Source organism: Anomaloglossus baeobatrachus, chromosome 5 (assembly GCF_048569485.1).
Source record: "Anomaloglossus baeobatrachus isolate aAnoBae1 chromosome 5, aAnoBae1.hap1, whole genome shotgun sequence".
Taxonomy (NCBI): Eukaryota; Metazoa; Chordata; class Amphibia; order Anura; family Aromobatidae; genus Anomaloglossus; species Anomaloglossus baeobatrachus.
In genome coordinates this window covers 304158332-304177501 of record NC_134357.1, presented here as the reverse complement: position 1 = coordinate 304177501, position 19170 = coordinate 304158332, and the positions used below count along the sequence as shown (strand labels likewise).

Here is a 19170-nt window from a genome sequence, read left to right as displayed (position 1 = left end):
TGTACTTAACCAGTGACCTGTAGAGGTCCCTAGTACGTACACAAGTTGGGAGGGGGAGGGATTGTGAAGATGTAATTTACCCTCTCACTGTATATGCTGTACAGATTCCTATTTCAAGCTGGGTTCATTGTCTTATTTGAACTACTTCTGTGTACATTTCTATTGTTGTAGGTAATCACCCCCTAAAATGCAAGGTTATATCCTCTTGAGGCACTTCCATCCCTGGGAGTAGGGGGAGGTGGGCCTAGAGTCCAACTAGTGTAAACTCTGCTTACCTGGGAGATTCAGTCAGAGTGAGCTGAAACTTGAAGAGAGCAGGAGCTCCAGCCTGTGTGGCTGTGGACACGGACGGAGCTAGGCCTGTGTGGCGGCCCGTGGGATTGTGTGGAACTCTTTGGACTACTGTAAGGACGATTGCTTTGTAATCCGGTCCGAGGATTGTCGGGAAGGGCCCCCGAATCTGTTTTACGTGGACTTATCGTGTGCTGTTCCAGTGTTCTTGTGAATAAACCTGTTGGATCGTCCCTCGGCCTCGTCCATCCTTTGCTCTGTTGTACACCCCCGTCACAGTGACATTTATAAATAAATTGTATATATATATTGTTATATATATATGTTCTTTGTATATATGTCCCCACTTGCAGCACGGCCCAGCAATGATGCGCTGCGCTCTGATCTGCTCCACTGACCCTGCCGAATTTGCATGCTTCTGCCCTTTGCATGCAAATTAGTCATGTATAGTAAGTAAGTGACACTGCCGGGCCCCTCTGCTTCGGCTGTGACTGGGGCCTGGTGAAGAGGGGTGCCCGTCCTGCCCGGGGCTTAATAAAGCTAATTACCCCGGGCCCGGCCAAGCCCCCTCTCTAAATTGGGCCCGGTACACCAGTCATGGTTGTAATGCCCTGATGGCGGCCCTGATCTCACATATGGAATGCATCTTCCACTGCTTTATGGGCCCAGATTGACACAAACAAGAGTAGTCTTTGCATTCTGCAATTTCATCTTGGCTCAACTGTTATTGTCTAAGCCTAAATTTCATGTTCTCCTCCTAGCACCCCTGATCTATATCGAAAGAAAACTAAAATGAGCATATAGATCTTTCCAGAATCAAAGCAAGTGTCTGTGCACTGTGCATGTCCCAAAGTGGTTAGAAAGGAATGTGGCCTGGTACCTGACATTACCTGGTACCTCCCTTCCAAATGGCTACAACAAAGCTGAAACTAAGTGAATCAAAGTAGTAAAATCAAACCGAACCATTAAATTAACGCTTTTCAATACATTTTACCCCCTGTTCTACCACTTCAATTAATTGTTACTAAAACCAATGTCAATATATACAGTAATGGCTGAAAGTGTTGGCACCCTTGAAAATGTTCCAGAATATGAAGTATTTCTCTAAAAAAATTATTGAAATTACACGCTTTGTTTTAATAATGTTGATTTACTTTCTATATTGGAGTCGAGCTTTCTCCAGCCATTGTTGGGATTTTCCCATATCAGGCACCTCCATTACCTGTCGATGGTAAGTCCCTTGCAGCGGCTTGTCTTGCCATGGCACTTCATGTTTCTGTACCTCCTTCCAGAACTGTTGTTGTTGCTGCCTTAAGGCCGCATTACACGCTACGACATCGCTAAAGCGATGTCGTTGGGGTCACGGAATTTGTGACGCACATCCGGCCGCATTAGCGATGTCGTTGCGTATGACACCTATGAGCGATTTTGAATCATCGCAAAAACGTTCAAAATCGCTAATCGGTGACATGCCCCCCTATTCCCAATTATCGTTGCTGCTGCAGGTACAATGTTGTTTGTCGTTCCTGCGGCAGCAACATCGCTATGTGTGACACCGCAGGAACGCGGAACCTCACCTTACCTGCGGCTGCCGGCAATGAGGAAGGAAGGAGGTGGGCGGGATGTTACGTTCCGCTCATCTCCGCCCCTCCACTTCTATTGGGCGGCCGCTTAGTGACGTCGCTGTGACGCCGAACGAACCGCCCCCTTAGAAAGGAGGCGGTTCACCGGTCACAGCGACGTCGCTAGGCAGGTAAGTAGTGTGACAGGTCCGCATGATTTTGTGCACCACGGGCAGCGATTTGCCCATGATGCACAAGCGATGGGGGCGGGTACGCACACTAGCGATCTTGCTAGCGAGATCGCAGTGTGTAAAGCGGCCTTTAGACTCTTTCTCGACATTTCAGTGAGTTTGAATGAGCATCACATGCTTGAAAAAAGTTTCTTACCCACAATTTTGGAAAGGTGGCAACAATTTTGTCTGGTCCATTTTTGGAGTTGTGTGTGAAATTCTGTCCAATTTGCCTTTTTTCTCAGTTTTTTTTGTGTTGCTTCAATACACAAAAAAGGAAATAAACATGTGTATAACAGTACATGTGTAATTGCAATCATTTTCTGGAACAGTTTCAAGGATGCCAACACTTTCGGCCATGACTGACAAAAGATGAAATGCCGAGAGAGAGTCTAAGCTAAGGCAACACAAAGCCAACCTATTGTATCCAAACCATAATCATGTCTCTAGCAGGGACACAGTGTAATAATAAAATATAACTTTTAATAAAACTGTTTAAAATATCTTCTCATACAGACAATCCTTGTATAAAGTGCTCAAAGTGTACCAGTGCTCAAATATGTAAAAGAAATTAATTCAGTCTCATCATATGTTCTTGATGAAGAAGCCATTTACAAATGAGGGATGAAATCCTTAGCTGGGGTAGAGGATCCTATTAACCCTGTTATGTCCTGTGCTTTGTCTGCCGTCCTCACAAGGACAGTGCCTAGTGTGGTCTTTCCCACTAATTGATGTTCCTATTGTCAACTGAATGTATTCTAAAACACATAAAAATGTAAATGAAATAAATGTTAAAGAACACAGATCAAAATTAGAGAACACTTTCAGATACCTGCAAGTTATTGGTGTTAATCTGTACCTGGTGCTAATTTCTTTAATTAGCTAACAAACCCTATTTAACTGGCAGCCTAACTGTCCAGTTTGCAGTGATTTTGCAAAAATGGTGTGCCGTTCCAAAGTGACTGAAACCCTCCAGCAGCAGGTTGTCCAGATGAAGGCCAAAGGGGTGACCCTGTCAGGCATATCAAAAGAAATTGTTCTGTCCAAGTCTGTGATTTTGACAATATTGCACCTTTACAACATCACAAACTCTTTCAAGTCCCCCAACAAGGCTTGTCGCTCTTGAAAAACAAATTCAAGAGAGGACAGAATAATGTGGAGAATCTCCATGGGTAATCGTTTCAACACTGCAGCTGGAATTGCTCGGCAGTTCAGCACTGAACAGGGTAAGGATCTGTCTCGTCATATAGTGTCACGACGTTTAAGAGTATTTGGACTGAAAGCCCAGTCTGCAGTGACCAAACCTCTCATTAGCAGAAAGAATGAAAGACTAGACTCACCTTTGATGAGGAAAATGTTGTGTGGACAGAGGAAAAGTGGTCCACTATTCATTTTAATGATGAAAGCAAGTTTAATTTATTTTGGGTCTGATGGGAAACATTATGTTTGGCGACAAACTGGGGAAAGACTGGACCCAAAGTGTGTTAAGAAGTCAGTAAAAGGTGGTGAAGGAGGTGTCATAAATTGGAGAATGTTTTCTACTGCAGGAGTTGGACCTCTCATACATGGCAGAGTGAATGCAAATGTGTATCAGAAACTTCTTCAACAACATGTGGTTCCTTATTTGCGTTCATCACTCAACAGCCAGCAATTTTCATGCAGGACTATGTCCCCTGTCACACAGCAAAACAGGTAAAGCAGTACCTTGAAACAGAATACATTGAAACAATGAAATGGCCAGCCCAGAGTCCGTATCTAAACACAGTAGAAAACCTCTGGAAAATCCTTGGTGACAAAATTCTGGCTAAGAAACCCACAACAGTCTAATAACTGGGGGAAAAAGACTGAAAAATGAGTGGATCAAAATCACACCAGAGCAGTGTGAGAGACTAGTGCTATGTGGCCGCAGATGTGCTGAAGTCATTCAAAGCAAAGGCCTGTACACGTCCTACTGATTGGTGACTGTTGTTATCTTCAGAAAAATTAGTTATAATCTTTCTCTGTGCTACAGTCATTGCTGTTTTCTATTATGATCATCACATTTTCGGCAAAATGGTGATAAACTTTGGATCTTTTGTAAAACACTGTTCTTGTGGCATGGTGTACCCCTTACAAAAATGTTGATCAATGTAGATTACATTATTTCACAAAAAAAGCAAGATGCTGTCACAGGTGCCCAGGGAACACAAGGTAACCTATGCTGGCCCTAAGACTGGGGCCCCTGCGCTCACCCTCACACCCTTGAAAGTAGGGAGGTCCGGGCCCCCTGAGATTGAAGGAAGAAAAAATAAAGAAATACAACCACTCTATAGGAAGGGGTGAGAAAATAATTAATTTATTAATATATATATATATATATATATATATATATACATATATATATATATATATATATATATATATATATATATATATATATATACAGGGTGGTGCAAAAGGAGGTGGACAGTATCTGTAATAGGGTTATGAAGGTGGAGATTTATCAAACATGGTGTAAAGTGAAACTGACTCAGTTGCCCTTAGCAACCAATCAGATTCCACTTTCAATTCTTCACAGCATCCTGGGTGCGACACAAAGACCTGTAAAAGATCTGAAACCCGCAACCCAGTGACTCTGACTCTGTTTGTCATCGTCTTGCGCTCCGGCGACTCCCAGTCCCCCGTTCTCCCTCCCTGGGGCCGCTCCATCTGTGGGGAGAGATATCATCTCGGCTGCACCCCAACATCTTCCCCGGCGAGGTACCCTGCAGCGGCGGCCATTTGTTGGACATTCACACTAGGAGCCAGGAACCCTGCCTCCCCAGGACCAGGAGAAGATGGGGAGGTGACATGGACTGACTGGGTGCAAGCCTTGGCGAGTGGTGGCCAGAGGGTATCAGACTGCTGTAATAGTTCCCCGAACCTAGATACCTGGAGGGCCCTGGAGCGTCGCAAGGAGGCCTGTTCCAGAATGTTTAATAACTTGTTTCTTGATTTATGCCAATTTTCCTTTTCCTTTCTTTTCTTCTCCTTCTTCGTCTTTCCCATCCTGCTTCTTCCTTTCCTTTATTGGGTCCCGGTAAAAGGGACGTGTTAAATTGTTGAACTATAAAAACAAATAGCAGTGTAATATTCTCTTGCAGCCCAGGAGTGCTGTGTTTCACTCTGGGGGAATGTAGTGCCCCTGAGACTGGTCTCTACAGGGTATTGTATTTTATAGTGTCCTTCCATCCTGGGCAGGAGGAGGTTAAAAACTGGTAAGTTTTGTTTTTACATCACACAGCCTTTGTCTGTCATTGGCTGAATCAGCTCAGCTTAAGATGTGTGTGTGCATGGTACACAACAGGATTTGTGTCTGTGCTTACAGGACCTATGATGATGTCACATGGAGGGGAGGAGTCAGGGGGTCACATGATCAGCTCCTCAGTGTATGCAGGACTCTGCTTTGCTGGTTGTCATGGTGCTGGATGAGGTAAAGTTTATCTGTGAGGACAGGAGGGATTTAGAGTGTGGATGTAGCAGAGCTGTGTGTGTAATGTGCTGGGGGCGGAGCTGCATGTGTAATGTGGGGGGCGGAGCCGTGTGTGGTAATGTGCGGGGGGCGGAGCCGCGTGTGTAATGTGGGGGGCAGAGCTGCGTGTGGTAATGTGCGGGGGCGAAGCCGAGTGTGGTAATGTGGGGGGGAGGGGCCGCATGTGGTAATGTGGGGGAGGCGGAACCGCATGTGGTAATGTGGGGGCGAAGCCGCGTGTGTAATGTGCGGGGGGGCGGAGCCGCATGTGGTAATGTGTGGGGGCGGAACCGCATGTGGTAATGTGGGGGCGAAGCCGCGTGTGGTAATGTGCGGGGGCGGAGCCGCATGTGGTAATGTGTGGGGGCTGAGCCGCATGTGGTAATGTGCGGGGGGCAGGATTTGCGAGTAATCACGAGTAATTAAAACAGCTCTTATATATATACAGTACAGACCAAAAGTTTGGACACACCTTTTCATCTCTAGAACAACTGTTAAGAGGAGACTTTGTGCAGCAGGCCTTCATGGTATAATAGCTTCTAGGAAACCACTGCTAAGGACAGGCAACAAGCAGAAGAGACTTGTTTGGGCTAAAGAAGGAATGGACATTAGATCAGTGGAAATCTGTGCTTTGGTCTTATGAGTCCAAATTTGAGATCTTTGGATCCAACCACCGTGTCTTTGTAGAAAAGGTAAATGGATGGACTGTACATGGCTGGTTCCCACCGTGAAGCATGGAGGAGGAGGTGTGATGGTGTGGGGGTGCTTTGCTGGTGACACTGTTGGGCATTTATTCAAAATTGAAGGCATACAGAACCAGTATGCCTACCACAGCATCTTGCAGCGGCGTGCTATTCCATCCGGTTTGCATTTAGTTGGACCATCATTTATTTTTCAACAGGACAATGACCCCTAACACACCTCCAGGCTGTGTAAGGGCTATTTGACTAAGAAGGAGAGTGATGGTGTGCTATGCCAGATGACCTGGTCTCCACAGTCACCAAACCTGAACCCAATCGAGATGGTTTGGGGTGAGCTGGACCACAGAGTGAAGGCAAAATGGCCAACAAGTGCTAAGCATCTCTGGGAACTCCTTCAAGACTGTTGGAAAACCATTTCCAGTGACTACTTCTTGAAGCTCATCAAGAGAATGCCAAGCGTGTGCAAAGCAGTAATCAAAGCAAAAGGTGGCTACTTTGAAGAACCTAGAATATAAGACATATTTTCAGTTGTTTCACACTTTAAGTATTTCATTTGACATGTTTTAATCCATAATTTTGATGCCTTCAATGTGAATCTACAATTTTCAGAGTCCTGAAAATAAAGAAAACTTTCAATGAGAAGGTGTGTCCAAACATTTGGTCTGTACTGTATGTGACGCCCCTGGACTATTGAGGGCGTCACAGGGTACTGCACTTCTAGCTCTTTGGTGCAGCATTCAACCCCTAATGGTTCTGGGTTCCCAACCTGTAGTACTGCATCCATCAGCATCCAAAATCCCAACCACACCTCACACCACACCCTGTCAGACACACCAGTGGGCTACTGAGCTGGAATAGGGCCGCCCACCTAGGGGTCAGGCAGACTGGTGGGAGGTGACAGAGTAGTCGGCTCCAGGGGAGCAAAGAGAGAGGAAGCTGGGGGTTGGAGCTCCCAGGAGGACAGAGGAGTGTGTGGCTCCCTGTTTGTGACTGGTTGGGTCGCAGACAATGGTCTGGGCCGAGAGGAGTCGGAGACCCGTTCACAGGGTATTGAGGCTGGGTGCCTAGACCTGGTCTTGGAGGTCCGAAAGCATGGCAGGGTACTGGACCCTAGGTCGGGGAGTAGCATCACCTTTACTGCCTGATTGAGTACATGGTCCTCCCCTGCTTCCAACTGGCCCTGTGCAACCCCGCTCCACCATCACACTGAGTCCCAGGGTCTCCCCTACCAGTGGAGGGAACGTCATCTGGCTGCCCAACTCCATCTCCACCGGGTACTCCCATTGGCAGCGTCGGTACTCCTTTACAGTGAACTACGGGTGGCGTCCCAAACTCTTATCCCCTGTAAATAGCCCCCCCTTTTTATATTTGAGTGGCCACAAGCCCCCGGGTCCGGAGACCCTCGAACCACGGCAACCCCGGATCCAAGCGGTTTGACCGCTGCTGGAGCGGCACATATAGATGTGGAGTGATATAGTAATTAAGAAGGATTTGTCTGAGTAGTGGACAACCCCTTTAAAACGAAATGGACATGCAAAAATGAAAAAAAAAAGTTTTGTGTGTTGGACTAACAGATAAAATAATGTCTCTTTTTGTAGAGATATTTTCTTCTTCTGTTTTCTTGAACCTCAAAATTACAGGTCTTTAGTTCAGTATAGCAATGGGGAGTATGGTGGCCAGTACTCTCCCTTTTTGACGTCCCTGTCCTTTCCAGCTGTTGCAATCTTTTCCTCATTTTTCTCTCTGCCGCTGGTTGAGGGCTAGGCAAATGTGTCCATAATTGTAAGTTCAGACTCTAGAACCCCATAGCACTTGTTGTCTCTGGTCCTCAGTGATGCCGCAGTGTTTGGCCCTCCATCACCTCTCTGCCAGCTGGGCACCTGTACAAAGTCTTTGTCATCCTTTTGATCCACTTTTGATCAAGCAAACAGCAAGACTTTTAAGCTGCAAGGCCTCTGTGTCATGGTAGAACTGTGGCTAAACTTTTGTAGTTGGGCGGTACTTTGTTACAAACCATTCAATATAACCACATGCCATTTGTAAAATGTATTTTTCCAAATCCTTGGCTTTACCAGGTGAAGCTTATATCGCCCAAATAAACATGAGTATATATTGCCGCTAGCATACAGACCCATCAGTACTGAGTGTGTGACGACCTGGCAAAACCAGGTTGTCACAGAGCCTGCACAAATCCACCAAAATGCAGGCCATTCTCCTCTTTGGCACCAACACAGTCCCCACACAGGTATACACCAGCCAATCAGGTCTAGTAACCCCCCCCCCAGGAGAAGGGGAGGGATCGAAAAGAGCTTAGGAAGTGACAGAGCAGAGTTTAGTTTCAGTTGAGCTGTAGTCAGTGGAGAGATGACAAGAGGGAGTTGGAGTTCCCTGGAGAGGGTGGTAGTCGGGGTTGGAGCCCTGGACTACCGGACTAGGTGGCAGTGAGGGCCACAGGCGACGGAGATCCGGTCGTGGGGAACCTGAGGTATACCGGGGCAGGGTTGCAGCCAGCCGGTGCCGAGAGTGGGGATCCGGTCCGGAGGCCATATAAAGCGGACTAGTCCAGAGAAGAGAGCCAGATAGAAAGTGCAGAAGAAAGGGCCCCTGGCTGTATATCTGTGTATGGGACCCGAATGCAACCGCTGGAGGCTACCGGTCACTGGCAACTTGGTTTACAATACAGACTCTGTGTGGTTACTGACCCTTCAAATCATCATCAGCTCATCCAGCACCACGACAACCGAACTGTGAGTTTCCTGCTCCCTGCAATCCCTCCCCATCCTCTGGGCCTGGGACTACACCTCCCCTACCAGTGGAGGGGATCCCACCTTGCTGCCTTGCTCTATCAGCCCTGGGAACCCACATACAAGGCAGCGGCGGTGTTACCATCCCTCACTGCAACCCACGGGTGGCGTCACCGACAAAGCCTCTATCCCCTGTAAATAACCCATTTTAACTCGTGGGCGACGGACGGCTGCGCGAGCCCCGGATCCGGCTACCACTCGAGCCACAGCCACCGCCCCGATCCGAGCGCCTCGAGTGTCCCCCCCTGTTGTGGTCTGTCCCCCGCCCACGACAAGTGTACTTTACATCAAATGTCCAAACATCAAAAATCATCTCAATCAAAAGCAACATTTCTCTATATTCACCTATTACCCATTAATTCAAAGGAGGGGAAACATTTCTATTCTCTAAATGAAGATGGCACGTTGTTGTATCTGTGAAGAGTCCGTCTTCTGTAACATATGCTTCCCTAACAAGTCACACTTTCTCCTCCTTTCTCTGTATGTCTTGTTTTTCCTCTATTTCCAGCTGGCTGCCACTCACGCCTGAGAAAATGATCTTCTACTTTCCCCGATGTTGACGAACGTCGTTGACATGGAAAACAAACAGACCTGTAACAACAGATGTTATCCACCATTCACGCTAATGAGCTCTTTTGAACCTGAAAAAAATAGTGAAGCTCCTAAACAAAAGATTATAAATGTGCATTTCAAAAGAAAACTTTAAAAGTTAAGGCCCCTTTACACACTGCAACATCGCAAACGACATCACTGTAACATCACCGGTTTTGTGACGTTACAGCGACCTCCCCAGCGACATTGCAGTGTGTGAAACAAATCAGCGACCCGGCCCCTGCTGTGAAGTTGTGATCTCTACAAATCGTTCAGGACCATTCTTAGGTCCTTTGTTTCCCGCTGTGCAGCATGCATCGCTAGAAAGTTTCAGTGTGTAAAGGGGACTTTACAGCGACTTCCCTTTCAAAAAGCTGGTTTACAACGTCCCCAACAACCAGCTAGGTCGCTCTGCAGGTCCGGATCGCTGTTGCATCGTTGGCCAGGTTTGCCTGTTTGACAGCTCACCAGAGACTTTGTAGCGATCCCGGCCAGGTTGGGATCGCTGGTGGGATCGCTAGAAAGATTCAGTGTGTAAACCCAGCTTTAGTTACGGTATTTCAATCCGATTAATCAGCACTGAAATCATTAATCTTTTAATCCCATATCCTCCACTGACATGCTTTTCAATGGTGGTCATTAGGGACATTAATCCTCAGCATTTTAACGCAACTTAAGGCCTCTTTCACACGTCCTTGTCTCCGGTACATGTTTGGTCCTTTTCCTCATGTACCGGAGACACGGGCACACGTAGACCCATTAAAATCAATGGGTCTGCGCTCACGTGCGTGTTCTGCCATGGATTGTGTTTATGTGTGGAGCATACGTGTGTCCGTGTGCTCCACACGTCAACATGTCCTTTTTTCTCTGGCATCACGAGTGTCACACGGAACGCAAACAGACCACATGGAGGTGTTCTGTGTGACACGCGCCGGAGAAAACACACGTGTTTGAGAAAATAAAAAAAACTTTACTCCCCTTCTCCAGCCCTCCTGTCTCTGCCGCTACTGTCACTTGCTTCCGACCGCCGCTCATTATGCTCTTTATGAATATTCACTTCACTGCGGCAGCAGCAGTGGGGAGTCGGCAGGATCGGAGACCGAAGATCAGCACCACGGACAGCGACGCCAGGGACAGGTGAGCAGAAAGTTCCTGTTCTCCGTGTGTTATCACAGAGAACACACGAGTGCCATAAACACGGCTCATGGAGGGCAAAATGCACCTCTGACACGTCAGTGAAAAATGTGCGTGATTTTACACGAACGTGTGAAAGAGGCCTAAAATTAACTGAATGGTTCCCCTACGAGCAAAAATGCCATGAGTTTTGGCTGTATATAACAGCTAAGATCCTGATGCATCACTATAACTTTTAGATAATGCCGATGTCAGTTACGGGAGCAGCATTTAGATGGTTAAAAGAGGGAGAGAGCGCTCTCTCTTTAACCTTATAATGACTTTGGGGGCGTATGGATGCATTTTAGGCGCTATGATGAGCAGAGTCTAACAGGCTGTGTCAGTGTAATGCTGAGTTCACATGTCCTGTAATTATCCAATAGAACGGATCCTGCAGAGATCTGATGGCAAAATGATTTCTGTCGGATTCATTTTTTTAATATTAGAGTCTATGGAGAACGGATCCGTTAATTGATTGCTATTTATCTTCCATTTGTAACGGATCCTGTAAAAAAAATATGGATCCGTTACAAATGCAAGCATAACAGACAACTTAGCCTGCTTTCACACATCCGTTTTTTGCCGTCAGGCACCATCTGGCGAAATGCGGATAAAACGGATCCAGCGCCGGATCCGTTTTATTCCCCATTGACTTGTATATCGCCGGACTGTGCCGGATGGCCTAGCGTTGCATGTGGCGTCCGCCAGATCCGGCGAAATTTCTTCGTCCAGCTGCCGGAAAGGACGCAGCATGCAACGTTTTTTGTCTCTGGCAAAAAACCATACCATGCCGGTCTGGAGCCGTCCGGCATGTTGTTTAATGGAAGCCTATGGTCGCCAGATCCGTCATCATCTGGCATATGATGGAATCCAACGATGGATCCGGATTTTTAAACTGTGCATGCTCAGTATCACTACAGATCCATAAAAAAACGGAAGTGTGATGCCTCTGAACTATTCAGGGTGTCACAGGGAACTGCACCCCTGCCCTTATGGTGCAGAACCAACCCTCCATGGTTCTGGGATCCTAACCATTGGTATTGCTTCTATCAGCACTCAAATCCTAGCGACACCTCACACCACACCCTGTCAGGCACACCAGTGGGTTGTCTAGCTGGAAAAGGGCCACCCACCTAGGGGTCAGGCAGAATGGTAGAAGGGACATGGTCAGTTGAGTAGTAACTCTCAAATGGAGAGGAACGGGGAGTTGTAGCTCCCAGAGGCGTTCAGTAGTAGCCCTCAAAGAGTGAGGAGCTGAGGGAGTTGGAGCTCCCTGTGTGACCTCGGCTAGGTCGCAGACGGTGGTCTGGGACCAGAGGAGTCAGAGACCCGGTCGCAGGGTATTGGAGAAGGGTGCCCAGACTTAGTTTTGGGAGAACGGTCAGCACCAGAGTACCTAGTAACCAAACCAGGACCAAGCATAGCGGGGTACTGGACCCTAGATCAGGGAGTAGCTTCACGCAACCTGATAATTCACCTGTGTCTCTTTAGAAACTTTCCTCAAGAGCTCAGAGATGGAAGGCACCAACACAATGAGGGGGATAGGGCTTTCCAGCTTATGCGGCCCACTAAAATCCCAAGTGTCAGCCATCGAGAGCACAGCTCCTCTGTTTAGATATCGGGAGCGGGAGCCCGACAGCTTCAGGCAGAGGGGTCACTCAGAACATCTAATACAAGTGCATGGAGGCAGGCTCCGGAACACTAGCAATACCAACGGGAACGGATTCCAGGACGAGCTCCCCTGAAGGGGCAGCGGCACCCAGAGAATTGGTTTACTCCTGTGTCAGAGTCTGCTTAATGGTCGTATCAAAACCAACACGGCCTGAGTGAGTACGCTTTCCTCCCCTGTGTCCGGCCTGCCCGCATAGACTGCACCACGCTTCCCTACATCTCCACCATCCGGAGTCCCTGGGCCTCCCCTACCCGTGGAGGGAACGTCATCTGGCTGCCCCGCTCCATCTCCCCCAGGTACTCCCATCGGCAGCGGCGGTACTCCCCTTACAGCGAACCACGGGTGGCGTCACGAACATTTATACCCTGTAAATAGCCCCTTTTACTTTCGAGTGGCCGCAAGCACACGGGTCCGGAGACCCTCGAGCCACAGCAACCCCGAATTCGAGCAGGCCGACTGCTGCAGGGGTGGTACAGAAGGAACGCACGGAAAAAACTGATGCGATGGATCCGTTTTTTCACCGGATCCGTCGCATCAGTTTTTTCGCCGGATCACGCCTGATGGCAAAAACCGGATGTGTGAAAGTAGCCTAAATAGCAATCCGTTAACGGATCCTTTCTCAATAGACTCCTATGATAAAAAAAAAAACGGATCCGGCAGACATCAGTTATTTAACAACGGAGAAAAAGTTGTATTTGCAGAACTTTTTTCCCAACGGATTGCTGCAACACCCGTGGTTACAGGACAGGTGAACTTGGCCTCAAACTGACAGGTCTCATGTACTGCAATGCATGAGTATCAAAAATCAAAGTAAAAAATAATCAAGCCCAAAAGATGGACTAAGTAAAAAAGAAAAAAAAAAATCAATAACATTTGTAAAAGTGTAAAAAGAACAACTAAAACTTACAATAAAGCACAAAAAAATCAAGGACAGCTATTTCTCCAGTAAAAACGCAGCTTTTATGTAAGATGAAAAAAAAAAACAACTAAAAATGAGTACCCATATTTGTTTTTTCTGCATCCAGAACAACCTGAACTATAAAACTGTCACATTATTTGTTCCATATGGTGAACACTGTTAAAAACACACCAAAAATACAACTTTAGGCTTCTGCCACACTCACGTTTAAAAAACGTACGTGTGCTGTAGTCCGTTTTTTGTGTCCGTGTTCCGTATTTTCTGTCCGTTTTTCCCCTCCGTGTAGTGTCCGTATGCATATCGTGTGTCATACGTGTGTACGTGTGTGCGTTTTCCTGTGCGTGAAATACGTCAGTGTGTGTTCCGTGTGCAGTCCGTTTTTTGTGCGTGTTTAACATGTTTCACACATTGAGATAATGGTGATCAGTTGGAATTAAATGACACATAGGTGTATGTGATTAGGACATAAATATAAGTTACCTATAAACTGTTTCCTGCTTGTATTCTGCCTTGGAGCACCTATGTGTTGTGACAAATTTTTGGCAATGCCATTATCCACGGAAGCCTTAGTGTTTTTATGTTAGATTATATCTCGTCGTTTTGGCGTTAGACGGCACATGTTGCAATATGATAATGTAAGAAGAAACAGATTGTGGGTGCATCCACTAATGATGATGCGGCCTATGCATGGTCATTTCCATACGTTATTTTTTGAGTTATGGAATTTCCCTGATAAGTTATTTTCATACTGCCGTTTGTCAGTTGAGAGTTTTGATTACTTACTAAATATTTTACGACCTCATTTGCAACATCAGGACACTTGGATGCGGCTTTCCATTTCCCCTGAGGAGAGATTTATGGTAACTCTGAGGTATAATATTTTTTTTGTATTCTTTTTTAAATGTGTTAGGTTTCACATTGAAATGTGTAATTGATATTTCTTGATCTAATCTCTGTTTTTAATCAATGTTTGTGGTTTTTTTGGTTTGCTTTTCTTTAAAAAAACATATTGATAATTGAAAATCATTGTTTGTCTTGTTTTCATAGATTCTTGGCGACTGGTCAATCTTTTAGTGCGTTACATTTTGATTTTTTGTTGGGGAGATCAACCATTGCCGTTATAGTACGTCACACATGCGACATGATATGGCAACATTTAAAAGACCAAATGATGCCTCAGCCAAACAGACAAGATTGGTTGAAAATCTCTAAGGGCTTCAATGACTCTGTGGACTTTCCTAACTGCATAGGAGCTTTGGATGGCAAGCATTTCAGAGTTAAAAAACCACCAAACTCTGGTTCCCGTTATTTCAATTTTCATAAGTTTTTTTCGGTTGTTATTTTGGCATTGGTTGACACAGAATACCGTTTTATTTATGCAGACATTGGGGCCTATGGTAGTGCCTCAGATGCCCGTATTTTCCGTTCATCAAGATTAGCCCAACGCCTGCAAGAAAATTCATTATTGATCCCACCCCCAGTTGCCCTACCTGGTACATCTGGACCGTTGGCACCATATGTCATGGTAGCAGATGCAGGATTTGCATTATCCAAACATGTTATGCGACCATATCCAAGGAGATCAATTGATGACAGGAAACAGTACTTTAATTATCGGCTAACTAAAGCAAGACGTTATGTGGAGTGTGCATTTGGTATATTATCTAACAAATGGCGCATTTATCACACAACTATTCAGTTGCAGCCAAACTCTGTCAAATCTGTCATCAAGGCTACCATAGTGCTTCACAATTTCTGTCGGATACATGAAGGAGGAACTTATGTTGATGATGAGTTTCAGATAAACCATGTTGTTAATCCAACAGGAGAACCTATGTCTCATAATTCCGTGACATCTGGATTACAAATTAGAAAACTATTTACTGATTACTTTAATTGTTTTGATGCTAATAATAATAATGATGTTTGTTAAAATTTTAATGGCAATTTTTGATTGACAATGTATTTTTTTCACTTAGACGAAAATGTTTACTTAGTTTAAAAAATCTAAGAGCTTAAAGCTTACTTGTATTAAAGTGAAAATGCGTTAATCAACAACTTACATTTCTGTTAACAACATGGATTTCTGAATGTTGTATGTATGTGTTTGTAAATTTCTGTGTTAGTATCATGATTTTTTTTTTGTTTAAAATTACAAAATTAATAATGTTAATCGTCTATGGAAAAAATGCAATATTATATATACATTAAAAAAAGAAACAGAATATTTATTTTTAAAACATATTTTTTTATTAATAATATGCCTATTATTCCAAAAAGTAATGATGTTCTTTTTTAGTTTCCAAATAAAAAAAAAAATCTTGCTCATCTTCTGGAAACTTTTACAAAATTAACATTTTTTTTTTTTCTTAAAAAATTTTTCATATACTTTACTTAAAATAGTACACTTGCAAAATTTTTTGCATTGCTTACAATGTTGTTAAATTTTCGACCAATTATGTTGGTCTCATGTTGGACATTTACATAGACATAATAATTGTAAACTTTGTTTTTAGAATATAAGAACTCATCTACCCATCAAATTGGTTTGGTACAAATGTGTTCATAAAAAATTAAACATATCCATGGCATAAAACATATATGTCATCCGGCACAAAATATAATCACACATGCCTTTTTTTGTATTTTTAAGACTCTGAGTTTAAACATTTTTGGCAAACCCAATTTTTTTTTTTTTGGCCCATTCATCATATTTGTTGGTTGAATGTAAAGATTAACAAAAATGTGTATCATAAGTCTACAAGATCTTCTAGGGAAGTAACCTGAGTGTTGCTGAGTATGTTGTTTTGGGTGGCCTCAGCAATAGTATTTTCAGGAATGGAAGCAGTTGTTTGCTAAACAACATTCCTATTACTAACTACAGTAGTGTGTGGAACAGTCTGTTGCATGCTTGTTTGGCCCAACACATTGCCTGTTGTTGAGTACACCTGTGGGTCTACATGGGTAAGTGGGTATTGTGTGTGTGTATGTTGTTGACCTTGAGGATAGTTGACTGATGTTTGTAAGTGTGGTGTAGGTAACATAGTTGAGATTGGATAATGAGGCATCATGAATGATTGTGGGTATGTTGAACCAGGAAACAAGTTAGGTAAAGCACCAATATTTGTGGGTTGAGTAAAGTAACTAGTACTTGGAGTGGGTTGTAAATTCATATAGTTTATGGGTTGCTGTGAGGTTGCACTTTGTACAGTGCTTAAGGCGCCAGTATTGGTTAAAACATACCCTTGTCTAATTGGTGTTGGGAATACCGTACTTGAAGCAATAGAAGGTTGACCAGATTGTTGTAATACTGGATTAGTGACAATTACTGTTGCCATTGTTGTTTGTGTTGAAATGGTATTTTGATTGTCTGTTGTGTTTGGGACTGTATGTTGTTGCATAATGGTACGCCAATTTTCTATGGCCTCATAAACTCTCACTGGTTCCTGTTCTGCCTGACTAGCTGAAAGTAGGGTCAGCATAGCAGCACGTACACGTTCCTGCCTATCGGATGCAATTTTGGTTAAGCTAGTAGATAAAGACCGACAAAAACGCTCGGCATCTGTTTCTGGAATTAAAGTGTTCATTATGTGAATAATGCGTGTGTCAATTATTTCCGGTAAGGATCTCATGTCCTCAGGTCTGCGAATTCTTCTTGCACGGAGAGGTTGTGGTGCAAAACGTGGAAGTACATTTGTTTGTGTTGATTGTGTTGCTGGTGTGGTTGTTTGTTGTGTTGATGAGCCTTGGGTGTTGGTTTGTGCACTCTCTGTCCCACCCTCATGTGATTCAGTTGCTGCTGCTGCATCTTGTTGAATCTCTTGATTTTCACTGTCTTCTCTGCCAGGTTCTTGTTTTGATGCTGAGGTGGCTGTAGCAGAGGGACCAGCTGTTGGTTGTTCATCGGAATTGTCTAGATTATCCTCCGTTCTATATTAAATTAGATAACATATTACAATCATTACATTTATATTTTTAAAATTACCTTCAGAAAATAAAGAAATTTTAAAGAAAAATTATTGAAAAAAAAAAAAAAAAAATATATAACAAAAAACTGTGTTACTTCTAAGATGGGTGCTAGGAAGCTTATTTGTTCATAGTAAACATATCTGCGTTTGCGGCCTTGGCTGGATGAGGATGGCATAGGGTTGTACTCCCTTCGGTACTGATCACGTGCTGAACGCCAACGCCTTTTTACCAAGTCAACTGTTGAATTTAAAAAAATATGTCACTTGCAACATTCAGCATAATTCTGCACACATTAATGATAATAATGTTTGCTAAATGTAATATACAATTTTAAATAATAAAGGTGGACTAATACATTAGAGGAAAATACATTATTTAAGATATTCTTCACTAAAAAGCATTTTTATACATTCACACATAACAAAATAATATTTCTCTGGAATTATCTTGGAAGTAATTGTGATATAGATTTTAAAAAGGTAGGTTTTTTTATAAACAAGAAAAATTTGTAAAAAAAATTGAGAAATATTATTTTATTAATTTAGGTCATGATATTGAAATGTTATTAAAAAAAAAATAAAAAAATAAAAAAAAAACATCCAGAATTAACCAAACATGATTAGAAATTGGGATACAAAAATTAGACTAATAAAACATGGAATTGAAATTCACATGACAGTTTTATCTGTTAATTAATTAACTTCATGAAGAATTCAAAATCATATTACAAATTAAAGTTTACTTTGAATTATTGAAGTTTTGTAAAGTTAGGTAACATTTATAAAAATTTAACATTAACTCAATAAATAGATTATTACATATAACAATTCTTCACAAAGTTAATTTTACTAAAAAAGAACATTACAATAACAAAACATTCACAGTTTGAAATTATAAAAAAAAAAGAAATATATATTAAAAAAAAACCTCGAAAAAAAAATAAAAACACTTACCATATTTAGCACGCTTTGAAGGCGAACATCTATCCCATGCATTATTGGGGTACACTTCCTCAGCAACTTGAAGCCAATGGCGGTCAACTGTCAGTCTGTCATGGTAACCATCAACACGTGTATCCCATAATGGTGGGTGAGTCTCGACAGCTGATATCAGTTTCTCCGTGTCCACCCGTGGAGCCATTATTATATTTGGAAGCAGAAATTTTGGTCAAAAAAGTTCTTTCACTACACAGAACTACAACTGCTTGCTTGCTCACTCCTTCTGCAAATGCAAAGTAAGTTTTGAGCAAAAAAAATATGTTAGCTACGCCACCTGAAAGTATTTGAAATTGTAACAACCTTGATTTTTAAAACACGGACACGGACCACACGGATAGCATACGGAGGCCATCCGTATCACGTACGTGCAAACACGGACCCATAGGATTTAATGGATCCGTGAGGACGTTATGCCGGGGGAAAACGGACATGTCAGCGCTTTTTCGGCACGGTCAAACGTAGGCACGGAACGGACACACGCTCCGTGCCAAAACACTGACGTGAGGCTATTTATATTAAAAGGACTGTGTCAACATAAGCACGTGTCTCCGGTACGTGTAAAAAATGACAAACACGTACCGGAGGCACGAATGTGTGTTGCAGGCCTTAGGCTGTGTATACACGTCTATCATTATGCCAGCAAAGTGAATGAGAATTCTGAAGTACTGTGCGCAAGTGACTTTTTTTTCCTTGCAGATTTTGGTGCAGAACAATACTGTAGCTTGTCAATTCTTGGTGCGTTTTCCACTGCGTTTTTCAGTCCTTCCACC

General features: G+C 43.6%; 1 long non-coding RNA gene across 1 annotated transcript; it reads right to left on the bottom strand.

Annotated features, from left to right (window-relative positions):
* Positions 1-17343: 17343 nt before the first annotated feature.
* LOC142310018 (uncharacterized) lies at positions 17344-18666 on the bottom strand. Its single transcript, XR_012754059.1, has 3 exons — positions 18356-18666; positions 17489-17639; positions 17344-17363 (listed from the first exon to the last, which is right to left on the bottom strand). It is a non-coding gene; the product is annotated as an uncharacterized LOC142310018 (long non-coding RNA).
* Between the last annotated feature and the right edge of the window lie 504 nt (positions 18667-19170).